The following is a 26,577-nucleotide window of genomic DNA, read 5'->3' on the forward strand; positions in this document are numbered from 1 at the left end:
AAATCTCTTATTTATTACAGATGTCACACACACACACACACACATATATATATATATATATATATATATATATATATATATATATATATGAGGGTAAGGCATTTATTGTCCCATTTTGAAATTTGAACCTTCAGACTATGTCCTTTGGCCTAATTTTATCCCCCCCCCCCAATATAGATTATCTAATTCGCACACTGGCTATAATGGTAAGTGAATGAGGAATATCATCATGGATGAGCTGTCGTTGGAAAATCTTGCATGATGATGATCATCAGGAAGTTCTCGTGCATAAATGGAAAGAAGGACGCTGAGAGGTATATAGCAGTATCGGTACTGAGAGTCTTATTCCAAGTCTATGAATATAGTGTAGAGAAATATATCTTTATACGAATGGAGACATTTAGCTATATATTTTTGGTGTGAGAGAGCAATGTGTTGGACAAGCAGAGGAAAATGAATCTTATTATAAAAATCACAATTGGGGTATGGTTGTTTTATGCGAAATGCGAGTCTGATAGCAAGACGTTTAAGGATTCCTCATATATTGTAAAACTTCAGCGGAGCAGAGCACCATACTATATGACCGAAAGTGAGGACACTGCGCATAAAGGCATATAAGTATTCAATAATAGAGTTTGAACTCCAGTTTTGGCCCCAAGATGACGTAGAGGCCACAATCGGTTTCTTGCTTTCACAGCAGTTACTGGATTTGGGCTGTTCATCGCAATTTATCATGGAAAACAATATCTAAATATGTAACAGTTTTAGTGGGTTGTAAATGATGATCACCAACACGTATCCGTACCAAATTTGGATTCCGATGAACCTTGCTAAGGCGGTTGGGTGGTAAAATTAATATTGTCTTTGTTTTATCTTCGTTAACAGTGAGTCTCCATTTACCGCACCAGAGAAGACATTCTGTAATTTTATGCTGCAGCAATGGATCCGATAATTCTAAAATGTCATTATCACTAACATTCGAGAGAAGTGACGTTTGTGCCACGCCTAAGACTCATTTACTACTACGATATTTTGAGTTATACTCTAATGAAAACTCCTGGATATACACTCCTCCTATAAGTTTTTTGAATCTTGTAGGGAAGACATGGAAGTAAGAGTTACTATAGCTAATCCCTCTATGCATATCAAGCAGAAATTCTTTCACGGAAAACTAAATATCAACTGTATAATCATGCTATTTCTACTTTTAGTGAGTAAATAATTACTAGTTCCTGCGAGCATTATAAGCTCTCAGGTTTGATAAAATATACTTTGCGCCATACACTTTTTAAAATCCGCGTTTAGTATTAAGACACAATTTGATTCTAACAAATGGTTAGAAAGTAATTTTAAAGCTAGGAATGCCAAACAGTTTATTCTAAAATTTAAACTAAATGTCGCTAAAGTACCATCTTCTGACAAGAGATCATAGGAGGGATCGATGACCGTCTAGTCTCGTTATACAATATTTGTTACTTATGCTATAGTAATCCCCCTGAAGTATGTAAAAGTACGTCCTAAAATCGTTTGGTAGAGAACGAAGAACATCATGTTCCAGAGTATGCGCCATATTCAGCTCTCCCGAAAATCATTAATAATTCTTTCGTTTTTGCTGTAAATTTATTCTCCAAGAGTGGTTTGAATAACATAAAATCATTGCATACGAAAATGAAACAATTGAATCTATATGCTATTTATGTTTTTCTTTTGTAAAAACTAGTATTTGTATTCCACATTTCAAAATATTTTACCTATTGTATATAAATGAAGGAGACAAGCAAACACAACCTTATACTTGTAACGTTTTTTCTGTTCTTTCTGTATTTACACGATTTTCACTTTTTTAATTTTAATTTCTTAGAATTAGATTTTGTATATGACTAAGACTAATGGTGGCTAAGATGAGTATTGGTCTCAAAAAGATAATGTTTCGAATAATATTACTAACGTTTGCGTAATGGTTGTGTAAATATAAAGGTAACCAAGAATGTTCTGTCGCTTTTTCGCCAACCACCTTCGAACATCGATATATCACCTAAGACTTACCTGGAACGTCAAAAATAGTTGTCATCAGTATCGATGACCTTCTGCTATAGTTCTAGAAGTGTACGGATTCCATCGCCATATAACTTGGTGGGCCGTGAAGCGAAGAGGGTATCAAATGCATTTTGCACATTTACTAGGCATTTTAACTGGCGTCCTCGAAGCTGATTGTCCAAGGAATGGCACAGGTGATAATTGGATGGTACAATGTCCGGGAAGTATGGCGGATACAAAAGTGTTACCCATCCAAGGCGTATAATGATCTAAGGTCATTGTAGCCACGTGAATCTTAGCGTTGTCGTGTACCAGCCAGAACCCCTTTGCAATTCAGAGTGCTGGCTCCAGAGTTTTGAGTTTTCCTTCAACACGGCTCAACTGCTGACAATACACAGTTACATTGATGCTTTGAATAGGTGAAAGCAGTTCCTCCATGATGATGCATGATGCCGCAAGAAGTCCATCAAACACACATAAGGACCTTCTTCTGGTACAGTACTGATTTCGGCTGTTTTGGAATCGGTTCATGGAATGCTAACCAATGATGAAGCCACCATGGAGCTTCGTACAGGACCCACTTCTCATCACATGTCAACGCAATGTTCAGAAATGGCTCTTTCCTGAAACGAGATAGCAAAGAAACACAGGTGTCTACTCGCGTTGCCTACTGGCCAGGAGTGAAATCATGTGGGATCCATCGACCCAAAATTTAGTGCTTTCGAAGTTGATGGGGGTGCTTCCGAAAGGTTCGTCCACCCATACTGAATTGTAGTCCCAATTCCTCACATGTCTGGCGACTGTTCGCCTCAATTGCTGCCTGAAGATATTCATTTTGTACATGTTTTGGTCTTCTGCAACGTGGTGGGTCTCCAAGTGTTTTGTTACCGTCCTTAGACTTGTTAAACCACCATTGCACTGTCACGACATCCTCATCAAAGGCCTGGCATATCTTCCGCCCCGCAGCAGCGGCGTTTGACCCCAGTTTCAACTCGTACAGCATGCACGCCCTTTTGACGCTCTGTGGAGGTCACATGTTCACTCTATATTTAAACAAGTTTACGTTATAACTGAACTGCGACAACCAGGTAATATGTTGTATATCCGGTCACCAACTTCTGACCTTCGTCTTATCTTCATTCGCATTCAACTCAATTGTGAGGGCTGGGGGCGCGGTGGCTCGGTGGTAGAGCGTTCGCCTCCGGTACTTGGGGTCCCTGGTTCGATCCCAGCTTGCGCCGTGTGCACTTTGTGGTGGACAAACACCGTGCTCGTGAGTTTTCTCGGGGTTCTCCCACTTTCTTCATTCCATCATTTTCACTCATTTCTCATTATCATCGTTTCCTTTCGCCTAACCGGCATATCCGTGGGACGTTAAACTTAAAGATTTTATTTTTAATTTCATTTTTTTTCAATTGTGAGGGCCAATTGAACACAGATCTCCACAAAAAGCGATAGAACTTTCTTGGTTACCTTTATATAACTATAGTTTTGAAATCAACTTGCATAACGGCATATTTCTCATATTCAGTGGCGAATTTATACCAAGACCAGGGGCCCAAGCCACATTGTTTCAAATGACAAAAAGTAGTATTCTACCAATTGAAGGTCTACAGCATACTTCTAGGAAAACTTTAATAGTGACGATTTGTATATTTATAATAAACATTTATTTTCTTCGACAATTTGTAACATGAATGTTAGTTACATTTTCTTTTCCCATATAAAGCCCAATGTTTTGTAACTAATCTGACTAGCAACCGTATTTGTAAATACCTACAATTTATGAATTAACAATTCGTACATAATATTTAACTGTTGCTAGTGAAATTTATTCCTAGTGCCTGTTAACGAAGTGTGTAAACGAATTAGAATGTAAAATGATTTGCGTAAACTCATAATATACTGATCATAGTCTGGGTTTTGTATTGTCCCCCAAATTTATCTTCTAGATAAAGCATTCTTTACATACCCTTTCAGCAAAGGATACGATAAATGTGTAACGTCATTTCGTTTCTCACACCTGCAAGGGTCACTCATTTAATCCCCGGCAGTAGAAAATTGTAAGAACTAATTAATACCCATTAGTTTGTCTCTAGCAAGTACTTTCTTGCTACATCTCAACAACAATGCCAACGTTGGCCTCATCTCTTTGAGCAGTTCTATAATATATATTATGGAAAATGCTGAGTTTTCTTGCCATATTATTTTACATGTCCTGGTTGGTGTAAAAACGTGTTTTAAAACTTGTATATCTGTATAGAGAATGGGAAGCATTCAGAGAGAACTAGAAACGGTGACCATGACTAGGAAAGACCAGATTTTACGATTTGTTCAAGAATTTCGTTACGTCTGACACGTGGCATTGCCAAGGTACAAGTGAGATTAAAATGAATGACCGGTTTCTTTAATCTGAAGTTTTTTTGGTTTTGAAAATATCTCCATTTTTTAAATGCTCGAAATTTTGGAAGGTTTCCACAGCAAGAAAGGTTAATGACAAATATATTTTATATGTTTGTTTATAATATTATTTTAAAATAAAGAACTTAGAAGCAAAAAATAATAATAATAATAATAATAATAATTTGGACGAAAACACGAAAATTACCAACTCTGCTGAGAAGTGTATTTTTCTAGACTGGAAGGAAAATCTGTAGTTCGGGATAGAAGTTACTTAGAGTGAAAGCACCGTTGATTCATATCTACAAACAAAACATTTAATCGAATATCTTTAACATGTTTTATATCCATGCAGATATAAGAAATACAGATGTAACATGTGGACTCCATTTAAATAAAGAAAACAGACAGTTATCTATAAAATTGGACAAAGTAAAACACGATCATAATGAAATTCATATTTTGTAATAGAAAAAACGTATAATGTGTGAGAAATCATTAGCATAGTTGATTAGCGCTTGAACGTAAAACCAATTAACGAATGTGAGTGACAGCTGTCCGAGCACCGTCCGCAGAACTTTTCTAATTATTGTAATTGTTTTTTTATCGTATGTGAGAAAAATGAACTACTACATACGGTTGAAACTCATCACGATGTCATAGTAAGAAAATTGTTATTCTTGCACTTGTATGACTATTCTTCATTTTTGTTTACAAAGGTTTTGTATTTATTTTCTGTATGCCCATAGGTGCCTAAAGAATGATTTCCAGTGAATGAAATTTCCTAAAAGCAGTAATTAAGACATTTTTATTATCAATTTTTACGTTACTTATCGTATCGAAACTTATGAGCTTGACTCGTGTTTGGCACCACTACTTAATTAAATACATTATAGAACATTCCCTTCTTTCTACTTGCTTTATAACAGTCTTCCCTATAAATGTTTAATTTTTTTCTGCAAACATTCATTCAGCTGAAAATTCTATAATACATTTAATTAAGTAGTTATACTTCGAGACGAAACAGTCATAATATTCGAGACGAGACATCATTTTCACGAGACGAGACATGTAGATTTCAAATATTTTGCCTTGTCTCGTGGCAACATTAGTGGTGCTACGTGAGAATATATTTCTCGGGTATCATCAAGATAACGAGCAGAGACTTCAAGAAGAGACAGACATATAATTTTCGAATCAAGACGATTTTTGCAAGAGACCTGACGAAGCAGCCTACAAGCTCGTCTCGCGGCAACAATATTAAATTAGGAAACTTTGCTTTAGGAAAACTTTAACTATCAATAATCACCGAAAACATTTAATTAAATGAACAAGTAGTGAATTCCTGACACATATTGCATTTCGAACACTTTGAATGTAGTTACAACGGTATGTTGTATATTTTTACTTGTAACCATTATTGTATATTTTTACTTGTAACCATTATTATTTACTTGTAATTTTGCGCTACAATATATTTCAAATAAATATACTAGGCAGATTCTACTAATTGAAAGAGAGAAAGAAAGAGAAATAATATACTTATAATATTAATATATCCAAAGATTATTCAAATGATTTTATGTAATCTAATTCGGTGTCGTCGTCATGACAACCGAAAATAAATAAAATTATTCAGAGTTTGCGAAGGAGACATCTTAGAAGATTTGTGTATAAAGTAATTGTATGCTTCTCCGTCATATTTATTAAACCTTGTGTGCAACAAAAAGGTAAATTGGTGTGTTTTAATGGCTCAATATTTAATGTTTAAGAACCAGAGAGAAGACATCGTTATATAGTTATCCACTAAAAATTGCATACGTATTACTTTGAGGAAGAAACGGGTGTATTTTCAACGAACTTAAAAAATTAGCTACTGGATTAGTTCTATTTGCGAATTTTTAATTTTGAGCTCTCCATTCGATGGGGAATACGAAAACTATATGAAAGAACTGATGGAATTTTTCGTGTCACTGTTACCATTTTCGAGATATTGGCCACAAATTCTTATTTCAGGAGATTTAAGGAGCCATATCTAGGCAACCATAATTCATAGAACGATGACATTCGTGTTAAATAATATCTAAGTGGATTTTGGTCTTAATAGTAACCGATGGCCACTGGCAAACTGTGTACCTTTCTCCAGATACAGTTCCGATTTCGGGAGATATAAGGAGCTATATCTCGGGAACCGCAAGTCGTAGAGAGATTACATTGGTGTTCTACAACACGTAAGAAAATGAACATTTTGGCACCAAATATTAACAGACATCTGCTTGTTGTTTCTGCATTTTGTATATATTTGAATATACTGATTAAAAATTAACAGTTCCATATACCAGATTCGATAGACCCCTTAATACGCAGGTTCCAAATATGTAAGTGTACTTATTGAAAATAATCAAATAAATTTAATATAAACTATTTCGCAAAAAATAATTTGTAAGTTCGTTCTGGCAATGGCCTTCGAGTATTATTATAAGGTTTTCTTTGAATTCTATTAACACCAACAGCGAAAGATATGAAATTTAGTATAAAATGTATATGAAGAAATTAACAAATATGATTGTAATCAACAAAATGATGTTCCTAATAGCGTATAGAAAATAAATTGTTTAAAAAATAATAATTGTCTCCACTCTGCTTTAGTCAAATGTATTATTGGTATTCACATTAAGCAATGAAAATTGTTGTTTCGAAAGATTCGTTTGGTTGAAAACTTTCGTCGTTTCGTATTGTATCATCTCCGATACTTTTTTTCTGATTTTGCGTTTGTCGATGAATATTTCGTAAGTCGTAGGAAAGTAAGGCATTATGTAAAAAAAACAAACATGTCTACCTTGGTGGGAACTTGAACCTACGTCCGCAAGATTACAAGCGTTATACCTTAAACTATTCCCCTATTCTGATCTCTTATCAACAATTTACACAAACTGTGGATTACTGGAGAGTTATTTTGCCTTGTCGTGGGAAATAATTTCAAAATACAAACAATTTTCTTTCGTTGCTCTAAATACTTGGATGGAACGTAAAATATATTCATTCACAATAAAAAATTTCCTAACTAGTAATACCCCCATATTGGGAGAGTACAAGACTTAACTGAGTATCACTAAGTTCCATTAGACATATAGATGCCTTAACATCAACAACAGAGTTAATTTTAATAACTTTCTCTTTATTAAACATAAATAAATTATTAAAAACATTATTTATATTATTTAAAATATAGTTAACAAGGGGCCACGACAACATGGGAAGTCATCCATTACCATTGAGGTCATTTTTGTAATCGCTGCCTTAACCTAGATTTTTGAATAATTCATATTTTGGCCACAATGTAATTTCTAATGATAATAGCACTGAAAATTCTGTTGATTCATATTTTCCGGTATAGAATAACATTATTTGTTATTCTGGTAAGTTATCTTGATTTACTGTTCACCCCATGAATAAAATGATTGGAACGATAACGTTGAGACTACAGTAAGGGCTCTATATCTACGACCAACAAACAAAAAGTGAGTAAAAGAACTGTAGTTCGAACTATAACGATACTCTACTATCTTAAATTTGTACACATTTCATTACTCTCATCAAAACTGAACGTGAACCTTCACTAAAGATGAGTATGCTTGCGAATGGCAAAAGCGCTGTCATGCGTTTTCCCCTATCGCTGAAGAAGGGATATAAAATAAAATAACAGGTAGCTCCAGTTCACGATTAGCGTTATGATTGGCTCCATGTCCGTGACGTCTTGTGGAGGAACTTTTGCCCATCTTAAAATAGTAATTTCGTATGCTGTATTTCACTTGTTTTCTTGAACTATGCCTCGTGATACCCAAGGATATTATAAAATAGAGGAGCCGCTCATATATATCTTCCTCCTGTTAGGTAACTGAATGACCGCCATACATATTCGCTCAAAATACTGCGATCTTCATATGTATACAAGTAGTATCTCTGTCGTTTATTTTGTATATGTATTATACAATGATTATATGTTGCACGTATGGGTGTAGAAATAGGAGTTATAAGACATTATCTGAAATAACATTCGTAGGTAACAGACTCACCAATCATAGGATACGTATGCCTATGACGTATGCTTCACGATTTTGTGTTATAGACAGATCGTTTATTTTATAACATCCTAAGCGATACCTCCACGTGACGTCACCGACCGCAAAGTATCCTGGAGAAAATGAGAGCAGTGTTTCTGAATCGAGAGTCCCCTGTCGCTGCAGTAGCACTTTCATCTCATAACCTTAATTTATTAAATGCTACACAAATAAATGAGTCGTTTGGAAAGGTTCAAAATAAATATAAAAATATTGTATAATCTTAACTAATGCAAACATAAAAAATGTTACTTGTTATGTAAAATGGGAAGCTTATAATTAATTCCAAATATGTAAAGCGAATTATAATGTGTTCAGAAACGTTGAAGGGATGACAAAACTTGTAACAAAGCTTTACTTATATACTTTATTAGAGAGTTTTAGGTTTATACTGTATTAATTATAATGAGGGCTCCCATCTACGGTTAACAATAATTTTAGACAAAGAGGCTGTATCCTTCAGAAGAGTTGTCATTGAATTAGCTTTATTTCTACGAAAGAATACGAAGAGGAAAGAAGAGTACAATATAAGATTGCATCTAGGTTTTGTAGAAAGTACATTTTAACGTCAAGAAATGTTTTTGTTACAACTAAAAATATGTTTTAATTACACATTGTTAAACATACTACTTCTTTCTTATTTCAACAACACATCAATTTGAAAGACACGTTTAGTTGAATAATCATACATAAATAGTATTATAGGTTAGAAGGAATGAATTTTAATATAACTTCTGTCTGATTAACATTGAAAACTAGAATAATTTAAAGTATTTATGGTAATTACTAGCTGCAACTGCTAATTTAATTTGCACGGTTGTGAAACCGTTCATTATCTATAATTAAAATAATGTTTTTCAAGTAATACCGTAATGTTTGTGGAAAAACAACAAATCTTGTTCTTCCGCACAGCTAATGTTGGTATAAGTCTTGAAAATACGTTTAAAAATTACAATGAGTTTTTTTGTTTATAGTTTCATGAGCGCTGGAACTACTTCCAGTAACCTTGACTATAAACCCAAGAGCTTTTCGTTTGTTTTGTTTTCAATATTTATACCTTAATTGCCTCTTCTTTTCACGCCTACAAACGTCAGTACCATTCACTGACATTCAGTACCATTAACACTAGAAAGCCTGAGATTTCTAATAACCTTTATTATGTGTTATGTTTTTATTGTTAAATAAACTCTGAAGATAAGCCTTAATTACTTTTTGATTCTAATTATCAATCTTCCTCTCTCCCTCTCTCTCTCTCTCTCTCTCTCTCTCTCTGTCTGTCTCTCTCTCTCTCTCTCTCTCTCTCTAGATATATATATATATATATATATATATATATATATAATGTTGATGAGACTGTGCTATAAAACCAAGAGGGTTCGGGTTTCAAAGTAAGAGACAATTTTGTCTGTACTTATCTAGCTAAATTTCAGTAAATTGTGCAGATGTATGAATTGTTCGCAAATTTTCATCCTGAAGGAAGAAGCTCATAAGGATTATCTGAACCAATTATTACATGATCCCACAAAACATCAGCATAATCAATAGAAGTCAGGCAACCGATGAGCGTCAGCACAGAAGTCATTAAGGATCAGGATATTGCACCGAAAACGATTTCAGACACGGCAGCCGTGGAACATGATTTGGCAGAGACACTATACATGAACTGCTTCTTTTGGCGTACGCCACATCTAAACATGCCAATGGTTTGAAATAATTTGATAGATTTATCACTTTTGCCCATCACATGTTTCTAGACAGTTGTGCTATTTTCATTTTTTAACAACCGGTTCTGTTATATATGTAGAGTGTCTCACCAGCAAAGGGTCATATTTTGAAGAATAATAGTATGAGTCATAAGAATCAATCGATCGACATACCGACGAAAAGACTATTTCGTAAACCTACACATTGCTTCGAAAACCACATATCTCCAGAATTAATGAAGACAACGGAAATATTCAAAAAAGGAGTAAATAGCACACGTAATACGCATTAGATACGTATTATACGCATTACACTCATAGATCCCAGTATCTCGTACAAAATCTCGGAGTTAATATTCAAATTTCTGTTTGTCCGTTGAATTGAACAATTTAAAGTAGCTGGTTTTCACAACAATATAAGAGACCGGGATAGGTACACAGATATTTTCAAAAAGGGTGTTTCCTAGTAAGATAGTCAAAATGCTCTTGACCCATATTGGGTTGCTATTGACCCAAAAGGTTACCCTTGACCTAAAACTACCTCAAAAAAATTTTAACACTGTCACCTTTCCTTACCAAACTATTGTTTCATACATGCTCGAAACTTTAATATTCTTTAATTTTGGTGGGGGTGGTCGAAAAAGTTTGAAAGTTTCGCAGATTGTAGATACTATCTACATGTACATGTACAGTTTTGTTAGAACCATGCGTATTTTCTTTACTTTTTGGGTGTTGAAAATTTCAAAAAAAGAAATTCGGGGGAGACACGTTCCTGACTTTTTGTTTTGAAAAAATGTTATATTCTTAGGTATAACATATATTTTTTCGGGGCCTGAAAGTGATCGCAGCGTTGTCAAAAAGAAATAAAACTAAAAACAAACGTGTTTTTCGCACAGTTTTTCCACGATTTTAGAGCCCTCAAGGTGAGGACCCCTTCAAACAATTCTTTGCCAAAGTTCACAGTTATCCTTTCTCTTGCGCCCCTTCCGCTTCTATCGTTTTTCGGCTGTTTCGATTGTGTCCATTTCGGAATAAAATCACCAAATATGTCTCCGTGACAGTGCTTGCACTTCAACCAACTCTTGCACAACAATGTTACACGTATCTATCAGTGCTTGCTTCACTGGCCGCACACAGTGGCGCTCTCTACTGGTAGAGCTTTCTTCCGCGAGTTGTGTGTAATTAGGCACTACGTCAGATTGTTACATATTTCAATCAGCATGTTAAACGGAAACATAAAATATCATATTTGTTATTCAGTGTTGCAAACTAATGATGTTATAATATCACAAATCTCCAAGGTTTGGAAGCCTCTATCACACATACAGCACAACGGAATGGACAAAACAATGCACATCGGATGTATTTAAGCGTTAAATACTATGGTCGTGGTATGACTTGTTTTGAATGAATAGCAATGAAGTTGAAAGGGCTTGAAAATTTCAATTTTTTCAAAAGGCTTTATTTCGAAAAATTGTTTACATAACTAATTACTTGTGTGGTTTGGAATTCGCAAACAAAGTATTTTGCCGTTTACAGCACTTCGATGTCTCAAACCGTTCGGGAGACATGATAAGCATTGCTGAAATTTGCAACATTGATTAAATCATGTAATTGCGAGGACCTGTTGTAATTACACCTGCTTAAAGTTATTCCTCCAATGCTATAAAATAGAAAGTAAACAACAATCAGTTTAAATATTGTTCAGAAATACGCCATTTTCAGAAGGGTTTGCGAACTTCATCAACGTTTATCATATCTCCCGAACAGTTTAAGGTATCGAACTGCTGTAAACGGCAAAATGATTTGCATACCAAGTGCAAACCATACAAATAGTTAGATATGATACCTACGTAAGCATGTTTTCGAAATAAAGCCTTTCAAAAGATTTCAAATTTTCAAGAACTTGTAACTTCATTGATATTCATTCAAAACAAGTCATACCATGACCATAATATCCAACGCTAAGGTAGTTCCGATGTGCATTGTCTTGGCAATCTCCGTTGTGCTGTATGCGTGATAGAGACTTCCAAACTTTAGATGTTTGTGATATTATAAAGTAGTTAGTTTGCAACACTGAATAATAAGTGTGGTATTTTAAGTTTCCGTTTAACATGGTGATTCTGACGTAGTGCCATTTGAAAAAAATAGAACTTTATACTGGGATGGCAGCACTGTTTAACGGGTGGTGGTGTTTAATACGTAAAACGGTGTCCACTTCTTTATAGTTCCTTCATGCAAAGTTTCGCTTTTCTCCCTCTTCTGGTTTCTCCGTAATCACGGATGTTCCAGATAAATTGTCCATCCTGTCTCGTATATATATGTTTACCTAGCATTCGAAGCGTTTATAAATTTGTTTTTAATTATTTTTTATATTAGAGTGCGGTAGGAAATGTCAATGAGTCGTAGTCAATATTCACTTACATTATTTTTAAAAATAATCCAGTAATCATATATTTTCACTTCAAATATTGTGTTTTTCTTTTTATACTAGCATCATATTTTACAGAAAGTTGTATTTTATTCTGAGAGTTTTAAACTCTGAAATATGTCTAAAGTGTCTTGTTTGTTATAGCCTTATATCCATTATAGTATAAACAACAACCGTTTCTGGTAAAAACAAAGTTCAGAAGCTGAAATGTTTACTCACGAAACTAAGCAATCAATGTTACGTTAAAATAAGTTATTGCTAAGAGTACCACCTGTTACGCAATGTTAAGGAGTTAAGCAAGTTGCTGTAGAATATGTTGGAAATATACGTAGCATTGCGGTTCATAAGTTTTTGTCTACGGCGCTACAAGTTACATTTACATCATACACTGAATATACGTATTTTCTTGCACGGGATGTATTTAATACATATGTATATTACTTGTATTAACACTTTATTTCAATCACGTTAATCCTTTTGGTGGTTATTAGTAAACTCTTCTTCAGAACAGATTAAAATCAAACAGAGAAAAAGGTGTAAGGTATAAAATATAAACACATCTTAAATATTACAGTAGCATGATCAAACTCCTAAAAGAGACCTGGGACGACCGATACTATGTAAGACGTACACCTACAGCATAACGTCGAATCCAATTCAACTCACACGGTGTCTCAATGGTAGAGCACTACTTACCTCTGATGTGTTGGTTTCCCGATTCGACTTTCAATTGGATGTGAAAGGTGCGAGGTTTGTAATAAACATTTAACGCTTAAGTGCCCCAATGTCGTAAGATACGGCCATTGAACTGATAGCCATGATAGTAAAGAAGTCCTAATACGCGCAAGCAACCGCTATGCTCGACTTGTTTCAATGACAAAAACCCAACGTATATCAAAAATATATGTACATTTAAACCGGCACCAACTTCCAAACATCCTGAGATAGCAGTCTTGCTACATAGAACAGACTCTAATGGTGAGTGTATCACGGTTCATCATCGTGGAAAAGTTGTTTTACTAGAGTCATCTTTTGCAACATGTTCCCATTCCAACGTCAACTTTTACTAGATCATGTAGAAACCCGAAACCCAAAATGGGCCATTTCTATTTGTTTTATTTGAGTATTAACATAGGAGATGAAACATATTCGTGGGAGACAGAATCAATTGAAAAAAAAAACATTGCTTCTCGATATTTTTAGTGTTGTGTACGGTTCAGGATCAATACCCAATATGGACTCTAGATCAAAAAAGTGGTAAAACATGTTCAGATTAGCTAGCATGTGTGTGGTTTCCAGGGATTTACTCATTCTCACGAGACAAATATCAGGATAGTACCTCATATAATGGTTCCAAGCCACTTCCTTACTTCCCATTCTTTCTTACTCTCCTATTCCCCGGATAGTCTGTTCTGTAAAAGAATTTGTCCTTCATATTTGACGAGCTAACATAGTCATAAATCCTGAAAGCTCAGAAATCTAATTCTTAATAGTTATTGATAACTTTATCCGTTTCGCTGCTTTAGAAACTAGTACAGCAAAAGAAAGTAAAAGAAAATTGCGTGAGTAGGAACTATGTTCTCTTGAGGAGCTGAACCAATTGGAAGAATACCACTTGTGTCTACCTACATCATTTTAGTTGCATGACAATAAAATCTGAAACTAGGAATGGGCTTTTGAATCTAATTTTGGTTTGAGAAGAAGGTTAGCAGAGAGGAAAGAATTTATTATTGTGAAGCTGGGTCGGTTGCAGAAAATCTCGTTTCGATAAACCTAACCATTTTTGCTCTAACGAATGTCAACAAGTAGTCAGTCAGTCAGACAGATGAACAGATGAACAGATGGACGGATGGACAGATGGATCCGTTTTATAAGACATCCGACACTTGTTCAAAACATAGTTTGAAAGTATAAAAGAAATGAAGAAAGAAGCAGAGCATAGAGTAGCGGTAAAACATTGAATGAAGGAATATCTAACATCTAAAGACTAAACATGTTGCCATATGTGAGACCTCCTGGGGACTGTAGCCGCTCCTATGGTCTAGTGAAACAGTCGTGCCATGAATTTGAATGTAGTCGACAGCTATTGAAGAGGAGAATGGTGGTAACTCATTCGTAATAGAAATCACGAAAGGAAAAGAGCATAACGTCGTTTTGGAAGAACAGCGAATGACTCTTCGTAGTGTATAGTAAAACACACTTGCATTGTAATCGATAGTATGCATTCAGTTTTTCAAAATTGATTTATTAATGGAAAATTACGTGTCTCAAGAATGACGATGGTCGACCAAACAGGAAATGTTATGTGAGAAGTCGGAACTTGTTACTGACAATAAAGGCTGGCAAACGAAGACTTTTGCTGAGATCAAATGGTAGCATGAAGAAAGTGGGAGAAACCCACGCGCACGGTATTTGTTTACCACAAAGCTCAGTTGACGCGAGTTGGGATCGAACTATGGTTCGTATCAGATGTGAAATCTCTACCGCTGCGCCAGCGCAGCGCTATGCAGACGTCCCTTACCATGGATGAAATATGGGTTCAGTGCTTGGACTCTCAATGAAAACGCTAAAGTATGCAATCAAAAAATTCTAACTTCCTACCATCCCAAGTAACTAAAAATTCAATCTTCACTGGAAAAAGTGATGGAATACGTTTTCCTGGAATATAGACGGGATAATATTTCCAGATTTTAATTGACTGTTTGAGGAAGATAAAACAATCGCCGTTGTTAATTTTCCATTTCTAATTGCCAAATTACATATTTCTATCAAAGAGGAACGCGCTGAAATTTTATTCTGTCCTATTACGTTCTATTGTGATAATGCACCCCCTTCATACTTCCAAAGTTGCTGAGGCTTCAATTTATTAACCAGGACTTGAACTTATCCCGTATGTCAATATTTCCCCAGTGAATCGAACTTTTCTAATCTATAATTGGACGAATATTTGGACAAAAGAGAAACGGGAATGGGGAATGGCGGAAACTTCATAACGAGGAACTACATAATTTATACGGTTTACCCAACATTGTTAGGGTCATCAAGTCTAGGAAGCTTAGGTGGGAAGGCCATGTAGCTAGAATGGAAGAAAGTAGAAACGCTTACAAAGTCTTGACTGGAAGACCAATCGGAAAACGACCATTAGAAAGACCTAGGCGCAGATGGGAGAACAATATTAAGATGGATCTCGCAGAGATTGGAATACAGAGTAGAAACTGGATGCAATTAGCTAAGGATAGAAGTCAGTGGAGAGATTTTGTGAACGCGGCATTGAACCTCCGGGTTCCATAGGCCATAGAGTTAGTTAGTTAGTTATAATAAACTTATGAGATACTTATCATAGTCTGGGTTCTGGTAGCCCCCCTCCCCCAGATTTTACCTTCTAGATCCGCCACTGGTAAATTGCTAAACATGTCTCTATTTAAGGAATTAGAAACCTCTCAGCAAGATACAAAATAAACGTTTCTCTTGTTTCAATATGAGGAACATGTGAGAAGTGGATTTCATCGTAGAGAAATCTGTATTTTAAAAGTTTGCATCATATACTTCATATTGTTTCACATATTTCATTTACTTGTTATACTTTTGTAGAAGAACATTATTGTATTTAAATCCATTTTCCACTTACAAGTTTCATAAAATATATGGTTAGCCAAAAATGAAAATCTAATAGAGTAAGTTCACTAAGCAAAAATGACATACTAAGCAATATGTAGAACTTGCCATTATTAAGTAAAATCATTATTAAACACGTGTTTCCTCATATATAGAATCGCTTTGTAGTTAGCAAGTTTCTCAATGGATAGTTATTAGCTAATTGGCATGTGATCATAATACCTTACATGCGTTCTTATGGTCTTAATTCAGTAGGGGCAAAACAACGATTAACAGCTCAAACAGACGAAACTGAAAACAACAAAACTCAATTTTAGTGGTGCCCATTCTAACTCTTTTCCGTTGTAGCAACACTACATATACTGCTGCAGTAGTGTAGATGTCTTACTTGAATCACTTTTGCTATTCGTTACGATAAATCGAGATTAGAAAAAGTACTTATCTTCCCATAGCTGATATCTACAACCTGTACCTGGTGTGTAATGTACTTCAATATATTTTTTTCTCGGAGGGTGCAATTTAATGCTACACAGGTTAGAAATGTCACTAAAATATAGCCATCATGCAATGATCACGATAATTCAAAAAATGTTAGTACATTTAATAAACCTTTATGCAAATCGTGCTGTGAACATTGAAATATGAACTATGAAAATATTAGTCAAGACTAAAGATAATTTTCTACAGTACGGTAGATTTTGAGTTAGTACACTGAAGTACGAAAATGTTTTGTTTACTGTTGATTTCTGTTAGGTATTCATTTAGCTACAGTTTTAGATAAATTTAGTACTATTTAGCTAGTTTCTGTGTATCATTTATCTACGTATTGAAAGTATCTGTTGGTAAGACATTGTATGATATATTTAGCACTCTGACTCGATTGCGTACCTAAGGCGAAAGTTGTATGCTGATTATTATCCTACTGCATTATTGAATCGTGGGGTTCAGACATAGCAACTGTGATAAATCAAGATTTCCCCTCTTATTAACCATTTAACTGGCAAAGTTTTCTGGAAATGTGTTTCTGGAAAGGTGGCAGAAGTAATACTACGTCGTAGCCATAAAAACCGTAGACCTATGAAACAATGATGTATGTTTCACACAAACAACAATAGCACACAACAATAAACAAAAAACCCTACAAAGACGTCCCCGCCTCACCAAGATGTTTCCTACTATTTTGAAATACAGTTTTCGCTTATTTGTTATAGCACCAGCACTGTTCTTCCTACGAGCAACAATGTGCCATTTGATATTTCAAAAGTCAATGTCGTTCGCACATTATGAACATTCAGAGCCATCTATTGATTTGTTTCCGATTTAAATGTAAGAAGAAAAGCTTTCAAGAAAGAACTTCTTCATTGCCACTGAACATTAGTGATATTTTTAGTCAAGTCGTGTGTACTACGTCCCATTTTCACTGCACACATGCCTTGACGTAGTACTACGTCTTAACCAGTTAAAAGGTTAATACATACGCGGGTCTCATCTTTCATTACAAGTGTTTCCCATTCTAATAACAAATTACTGTAATGTGTTCGGATCTCGCTCAATATGTATCCAACGATTAAAATTATGTAAGAAATTTCTAAACTATAGTGAAGTGTCAGTTTCATAAATTTACCGTATTTCGACTACTATTATAACTTCACTGCCTCTTGGATTCTTTAATGATTTCGAGCTCCCTCTTGGCTAAGTGGCCAACGTACGCACATTTGGCGTGGGAGACCCGGGTTCGATTATCCGACCCGGGAGCGCATGTGGTTCGGATTCCAAGTTAAACTGTAGGTCCACGTCTCATATAGCCTCGCTGCTGAAAGGGACGTTAAACTGACAATCAAATCAAATCATTAATGATTTAACAATAAGTAACTTTATTTGGTACCATCAAAACGAAGTGATGCTATGAGAAGTAACTAAAGAAGAAAGCCTTTTGGAAAATTTAGGATTTATGATTTAGATTTCTGGGCTTTTGGTATCTATGGCCATTTAGCCCATCACCTTTGAGGGTGACGTCCCTCGGCGAGCACACTATCCGAGAAAAGGGAAGGAAGGATGCAGCCTGGGAGCTATAAGTTAGGTACCACCCCGGCATTTGCCTCGTGTGAATGACGAGAACCCAGGAAAACTTCGTTCAGAATGGCTGGTCTAAAAAACCTTTTACAATTTTTCGATCGAGTGCTCCCACCGGGAATCGAAACCGGGACCGCTCGCACTGAATGCGAGAGTGTTAGCCGAAGTTTCGGAAGAGAAATGAGAAATATTTATTTCGTGTAACATGTTTTAAGAGGAGCAAAATGTAAAGGCAGCCTAAGAGTAGACTCTGGTAAAAATATCAACCATTAAAGATTGAAATGGTTAGTTTACCATCAATATTTAGTTTCTGTGGTGATAAACCTTTAATTCTAAGGAGAGAAAAAAAACAGTAGTAGCGCTATTTCGTGTCCGTATGCAAATAGTGAATACAATTCTATAGCAATCTTAACATAAACACAGAAACAAACTACAAAATATTAAGAGATAATTTTGTATTTGGTTTGAGAAGTGCGTTAAGGACTTGTGTTTTAGGATTTTAAACGGTATACTTCGGTAGCGATACTTTAATTAAAACTAAGCAGTTTGCTCTACTTGTATAAGTTGTTGTATCTTGTAGAGAAGACACGTAAGAATAGCTATAGCTAGTCCCTCTACTTATGTCTTGCAAAAATTTAATTACTTTCTAATGTTTTTTTGTATGATGTATGACTGCTTGCTGTCTTTCCATTATTTAAAAAGTAATAAATTACTTATTCTTGCGAGTATTTGAAATTCTTAGTTTTGGTATAATAAAATTTGTGTCGATAATTTTGAAAATACACATCCTTGGGTAAAACGTACATAGGTTCTAACAAAAGGTTAGAAAATTTAATTTGCAAATGCCAAACAACTTTCGTTTCTAAACTTTAAGCTAAACGTTGCTAAAGTGTCATCTACTGGGTAAATATCATACCAGAGGATTAGTGCCTCTTTAGTCTATGCCAGTGGTTCTTAACCTAATTCCTATCGCGACCTCTATTTTATCACATCCTCTTGCCAGCGACCAGTTTATTATTTCTAGTTTGTAATAAGCTTGTTGAGATTTTTAATAGCTATAACAATTATAGAGATCTCATGATGTTCATCTATTTCTATAATATTAGAATCCATTTCTTGCATATAGAAGATACAGTACCTTTCCCAAAAGCGAATGGACTAAAGACTTGGACGAATTCTGGCTAAAGAGGAAAGAATATCCTAGTCTGGTATTTGCTGCTTTAAAGTAATAATTTCGTTTGCCACATCCTACCTGCGCGAAAGTGGTTTTTCTTTCATGGAAAGCATTAAAACAAACCATAAACTTTAAATCCTTTTAAACAAAATTCGATATTGCGCTCATAAGTTAAGCTAGGTGGAGAATAAATGCGATTGAGAAGTGAAAGAGATTATGATTATCTCTGCAAACAATCTCTCAATTTTCAGAGTACAATAACCTACATGTGCCTAAAACTCACAATTAGTTTTATTCTTCACTTACAACCTTTCAAGAATTTTGTAATTGATTTCGTGTACAATTTGTTTTCCCAAATGATTTGATTTGCACTCAAATGACGCCCCTTTGTGTGTCTACTGTTTTCTCCTGTTTTTTATCTTAGAGTCTTCTGCTTTTCCTTCTAATCGGTCTGGCAACACTGATCACCTTTAGCATTTGGAGACTACTAGATATGCATTTTGTACTCATATTAGGACTTGAAGACAGAAATCATAAATCAAATTAGATGGACATAGGCAAACTGGGATAATTAAAATCCGTGCCTTAAAAACTAAAATTCCTCGCAAGAAGTTAGGACTAGACAAGACATATGCATTTTTGCACTTTAAGAGACTCGCACCTTTGTCGAGCCCCGGATTAATACTATCTTAATTTTGTACAAATATTTTGTTTATAGTTCTTTTTAGTGTACAACAAACTTTAAATCAGTGTGGAAAATTTTGACTATGTTAATAACATCATTTTCAATGTTTACAGTGCGTAAAAAATAGTAATGTTTACCAAAAGGTCCATCTTTACACAGTAAGGTGAGTAAAAGATTTTTGGAGAAGATATTTTTCATATGTTAGTTGATTGGTATAATAAAACTAAATGAAATTTAATTGAAGTAGTTATTACAGAGTTCCATATCATTTATTTACTTATTTATTGTTATTTTTCCTTTCACATTTCGAAGTCGGAGAAAGTCCATGGAGTGCCTAAATGCCCTATCTTTCACTATTGAGCACGCGTATAGCTACCGTGCTTTTTAGTGACATATTAGCATAGGTTGATTTGAGCTTGAACACTTTACGTATGAAGTATCCACGTGCATGGGGCATGCGATATGTGTTTTAAAATCCCCCCACACATAATTATTAACTAAGTAGAGGGCACATTATTAATCTTCCCACATACGATATATAAACATTAGGGTGGAGCGAAAAAATTTTTTTTCTAAATGCGAATTTGGATAGGGGGCAAAAGTTGCATTATATCATAATACTTCACCATAGAAAATTGCAGCTCTCTGAAATAATTTTTAGCCGGGGCGCAAGGGGCCTTAAGTTTGTGATTTTGTAAATCAATTTCCATTTACTATCTAACTATTTGGCAGATCTTCGCTGGAAGCAGACTGTAAGTTTTAGTGTAGATAGGGTGCAAAAAATGCATCTTGTATCAGTAGATAACAACAATAACTTTTAATTCACTAAAATTATTTTTAGCCGGGGCGCAATGGCCCTGAAATTTGGGAATAATTAGACGAAAAATGATCAACTATAAGCAATTTGCTAGTTTGCTATAAAGAAATTTTTTGCTATTTAGTAACAGTGTTTTCTGGTATGATGAACTTGTTGGCAGTACTAAGTCACTAGTATAATAGTTTGGTGAGTGGAGATAAGAGGGTACAGAACGAAATCAGGGAGCGCTCGTGCAGGTGCTAAAGTTTTGTGCAACTGTTTGGCAGCTTACAATTGTTATTAGTGTGTTGTACGAGTGCTCGGGATACGTGTCTGGTTAGCGGCCGTGTTGCTACGTTAGTGATTTGATTATGCATGTAGTTACTGATGAGTTTATTATCTACCACTGTATTACAGCCTAACATCTGGTGTTTTTGTTTTGTGCTATAAAGAAGAAGAAAGATTGTAAAATCAACCAGGTAGAATATATCAAGTCAAAAGAGATGTTTCGTAGTGCCAAAGGTCGCGACTGGAGAACGCTTCCAACTTACGAAGACGTTATGGCATGTTATTTATTTACGCGTCAGCAGCTCAAGGGGACGGAAGTAAAGAACCAGCAGATAATTTGGTTTCCACGAAGGTAGCCGAAAAAGTGGAAGACATTTGGTAACGTGTTTCAATTCCTGTTGTTTCGCTCGGCTGTGTATCAATAGTGATCAACAGTTACCACAGGAAACTGAAAATATTTTTAAAATTGGCAGTAACAGGGAGCATGAAAGAAGAAATAAATTACAAGAATTGAAGAAGCAGGACAATAAACCATTTGATATAGCAGCTGGCAAGTGTTTAGATTTCACGGTGTGTCGTTGTATAGGACACTCAAAATGGCTGAATCGGAGAGAGTGTTTTATCAGACTAAAGGATAAGTAGAAAAATGGTAATCGGTGGTATTGATGTTACTTAGGCAAAGAAGAGAGAAAAAAGGAAAGCCGAAAAGCAACTAGCGGTCAAACTTTCAACCAAAACAGTACCAGTTACATTATTGTATCTTTAGACTCCTCGTCATCTTTGGAAACAAAATACGAAGGCAACAAAGAACACGCTAAAGCTGGACGAAATCCTGATTTTAGTTGGAAGTATCCTTTAAAGACAAGAAAGAAATCAGAGATTAGATGCATAGAAATGAGAAAATACCTCCCAGCATTAGCAAAAGTGAAGGAGAAAACCGGTGTGACTGGAAGAAAAATTGCAGCTATTTCTACTGAAGTTTTGGAAGATTTTAATATTGTGAGTGAAGAGCAGCTGCAAAACATAATTGATAGAAGTAAAACACAAAGAGAGATTGCGAAAAATCGTAAAAGTGTAAGAACTAAACTGACTGTTAATAAAGATAAACCTCTTACCATCTATTTTGATGGGAAGAAAGACCAAACACTCGCAGTGTCCTGCTCCGGAAGTCATAGACATATGAAAAGGAAAGAACATTATTGTGTCCTTGAAGAACCGGGTAATAAATTTCTCAGCCATACTTCTTTGACCGTTTCAGCATTAGCAAAGAATACTGCTAGTTCCATCTGCCGGGAATTACAAGAAAATGTGGACCTATGAGATGGTAACTATCGGCTGCGATGGTACTAATGTTGGGTTAAAAGGATGATGATTAGAGTTCTCGAAAACCATTTAGGGAGGCCCTTGCAGTGATGCATATGTTTATTGCACATCATTAAACTACTACTTCATCATTTACTGAAATAAATCGATGATGCGACTACTGGTACTTTGTCTGGTCCTATTGGTAGATCATTTGTGAATTATGAGACGAATCCAGTGTGCAGCTTCGGAAAGATTTCTTCAGAACTCTTGACATACCTAAACGTGCGTCAGGTTTAGGTATTACATTCTCCTTCAAGCGAAGAGCTAAACATTTGTTCTTGACCATAAGACTTTCGAGATATTTGCAAGAAGAAGACTTTTGTCAATAAAGTTATTTTCCAGAAATGCATTCTATGCGAATTCTGAAAATATTCTTATTGCCACGATTGGTGACTACAGATCAGCTACGCGAATCCTTGCTACCGATAAAATCCTCCAATCCAGAAAACAATGTAAACGTTGTGAAACTCAGTCCTTCCAAGTGTCAGTGTTAAACTTCGAGGCTAGTAATTACACAGAAATGATAAACTAAAATGGGTGTAACAACACAGCCGCCAATAGTGATTCATATCACAGATGACAAATTGCGAGAAATTTGTTCTTGAGAAAGTACAAGTATTGATATTCCTGAGTTTCCATGTTATACGCAAGCAGTGGAAAGATTAGTGAAGATACTTAGTGAAGGTTCTTCATCAGTATGTGAGCCAGGAGAGATTTCTTTATTCGTTTCAAATTTGACTTAAGAAAATACATGACTACTTTTCTGATAAAGTCGCAGTATTTTGCTTGAAGACGTGGATGAAATTTATGAAACATTCAATCTAATACTGGTGGGTAAGTGGGATGGAACTCGACGGCGGCCACCTCCATGTGGTGAGTTCTGGGTTGATGTAGCCTGTAACATAGAATATGAACTTCGATAGCTTTAGAAATCCACCTGGACACAACAAATCATAATACCTTCAAATTACAGTCTCCTTCAAGCAAAGAGCTGCCTAATAATTACACAAATGAACAATAAACGTGTATTTATTTACAAAACCAATCAAACTCAAGGCCCATTGCTCCCCTGCTAAAGAATATTTTAGAGAGTTGAAATTTCCGGTGGTAAAGTGCTAGAATATGATGCAACTTTTGCCCTATATCCGAATTCGAATTTTAAAAAATAAAAATTTGGGCTCTTTTCACTCATTTATAAAATCTGTCAAACTTAAGGCCCATTGCGCCCCGGCTAAAAATTATTTTAGAGAATTGAAATTTTGCATGGTAAAGTACTACGATATGATGCAACTTTTGCCCCCTATCCAAAATCGAATTTCGAAAAAAAATTTTTTTGGCCTCTTTTCACTCCACCCTAATAAACATGCGTAGAAAATTGCATGGGAAGATTAATAATGTGCCCTTTTACTAGTTTAGGCATTTATTCCGAAGTTGGGCGTCCGATACTTTTCGAGAAAAATCTTCATAAAAGCTATTAAAATTCATAATTTTTCAATTCCTACGTTCTTAACTGACTTTAGGGTTCATTTCGTTACATCGTGAGGTAGAGGAGAGGTTAGGTTTAGTTTGCATATACAACAGAGGTGCCCTTGGACGTCCGAACAAAATTTACTACTTAATCCAAACAGTATTGCCGAGCGAGCGTAAGCGAGTGAAGGCAGGTTAGAGCCCCGCAGGGCTGTTTTCAGTCTTCATTAATATCTAATTAATATAGTTTTCTTTTTACTCTTAGCTTAGTACTTCGGTTCGTATTGAAAATAATAACTTTCTCCGCGTTTCTTCGATGTCTCTCCACACTTCCCACAATTTGTTCTTAGGTTCATTAATTCATGCTCTTCACATAGTTTTAGAAGATTTTGCTCGTTATGAACATTGCTTCACGAAATTTAGCAGAGTTAGTTCACATCCTGCGCATCATTTCAGTATATTTGCCGCCATGTTGATAATATAAATGCTCGTTAGTCTCCCACAATGCAACTATTCTGTTACCTTGCGCCAAGTAGTTCCCTCCGCTCGACGAATAGTTCCATGTTTGTAACCGGTTATATATAAAAAATAAAGATATTTTTCGAGATCCTTATATATTATCAAGCACACAAACGATGAAATTATCCGTATCTTCCCTGTAAATTTTAAAAATTTTGTTGGAGACCGACGCCCAACTTTGGAACTTGACCCCTAGTTAATGACTGTGTGTGTGGGATTTTAAAATATATATCGCGTGCCCCGTGCACGTGGATACCTCTTACTGTTGCAGTACGTAGAAAAATGATTCTATTTGGTGCACAAGTGGTAATATGGATGTTGTGAAGATTTGTTCAATATTCGTTTTAAGTATGTGTATTGAACACGAGTATTAACAGCTAACTATTAGCAATCTATTCCATCTATTATCGGTACATATTTCCCAAACTCAAATACTTCTGTACATTTTGTGCTGCTTCAAAATCTGAATCGCTAGTTGTGTTCCCCGAGGTGAGGAGAGCCTCCACCAAGTGTCAACGGCCTTCTCAGTGGGTACATGAACCACAAGGTGGTCATAGATGCTAATGAAGGATTGTTTTTCTTGACTTGTGCATTAGAGATTTATCGAGTAGTCTTCATTCACGTGATGAAACATATTATTGCGGACAGCACCTGAACTGTTCTATAAGAGTTTTAAAAAAGAAAGAAGTGACTTTGTAGCGGAGATGCACAAAATGCCCCAGCCCCGCTAAAGATTAGTGAGCACTTCATTTCAAACAATGACACACAGGTGCAGAGTTTGAGAAGCGGTCTAAAACGCAGTTCGTGAAAAGACAAAGACAAGTTCGAATAATCACCAACACTCAACTAATTATCAATGTTCTTAAGATGAAATATACTTCCTGAGAAGGGGGTATGGCAAAAACGGCCGTGAAAGGACAGTTACAATGCTTAGCAGACGAGAAGCAGATAAGTGGAACTGGCATTGCAAAAGAATAAAGAGGGGACATTACGAAAATAGCTTACGCAGAGCATTAAATAATATCACCACAACCTATCTCCTATAATAAAACCCCAATTTACACCTCCTGCAACGTCTTTGGCAGCTAACGTAGGTGAGGACAGGTTGTACAATATAATCGCCCTGTATATGTTTTGTACGCTATAATGGCCCTGTATGCGAATATTTTCGCTAATATCCTGAAACTCATCATCGGTGCCACTCTTCACTTAGCCTTTTGACACCGGCATTACCCAGTAACATGAAAGCTGCTTGGTAGTCCCTTTTAGTGCATTCAAATAGGAACTAGATACGCAAGTCCGCGGTGCTCCTCAAATTAGTAAAACAATTAGTGACGTGTGGCCCTCGGACTCCACTAACTGCAAGGAAACATAACAGTGACGTTTAGACATTCGAACTCTGCAGCTACTGCGCCAACTGAAAGAAAAATCCTGTGCCTCCCACAGGTCATCCCGAGTACTTAATGGATCTGTTTCGTATTTTTTTTTAATTAATAGACCAATAAAGTTCATTAATTAAAAAAATGTATTTTCCTTAATGTGCAAAGCATGATTAGGATGATGATTGCATTAGTTCTAATATGCTAGTGAACGTGCACGAGCATGGTCACAAAATTTGTTGTAAATTGGCATCATTTTATGTCCTGTAGCATTGACACTAAGACATTTAACAGCACAAAATTTCGTTTATTTAATGAAGAGATGATAAGGATGGTATTATGGGTTCGAATGTGGTATCACTGTATGTTCTTCTTCGAGACTAACATTTCCTTGCAACTTTTTAAATGACTATATAATTTCAAATTTGAAATACCCATATAAATGCATTGTTGCAAATATAGTTTAATATATTCTTAGTAGCTATAGTAACTTATAATTAAATTAAAACTTTATAGAGCAAATC

The sequence above is a fragment of the Thermobia domestica genome, chromosome 15 (genome assembly GCF_964235325.1).
Source record: "Thermobia domestica chromosome 15, izTheDome1.hap1.1, whole genome shotgun sequence".
In the NCBI taxonomy this organism is placed as follows: domain Eukaryota; kingdom Metazoa; phylum Arthropoda; class Insecta; order Zygentoma; family Lepismatidae; genus Thermobia; species Thermobia domestica.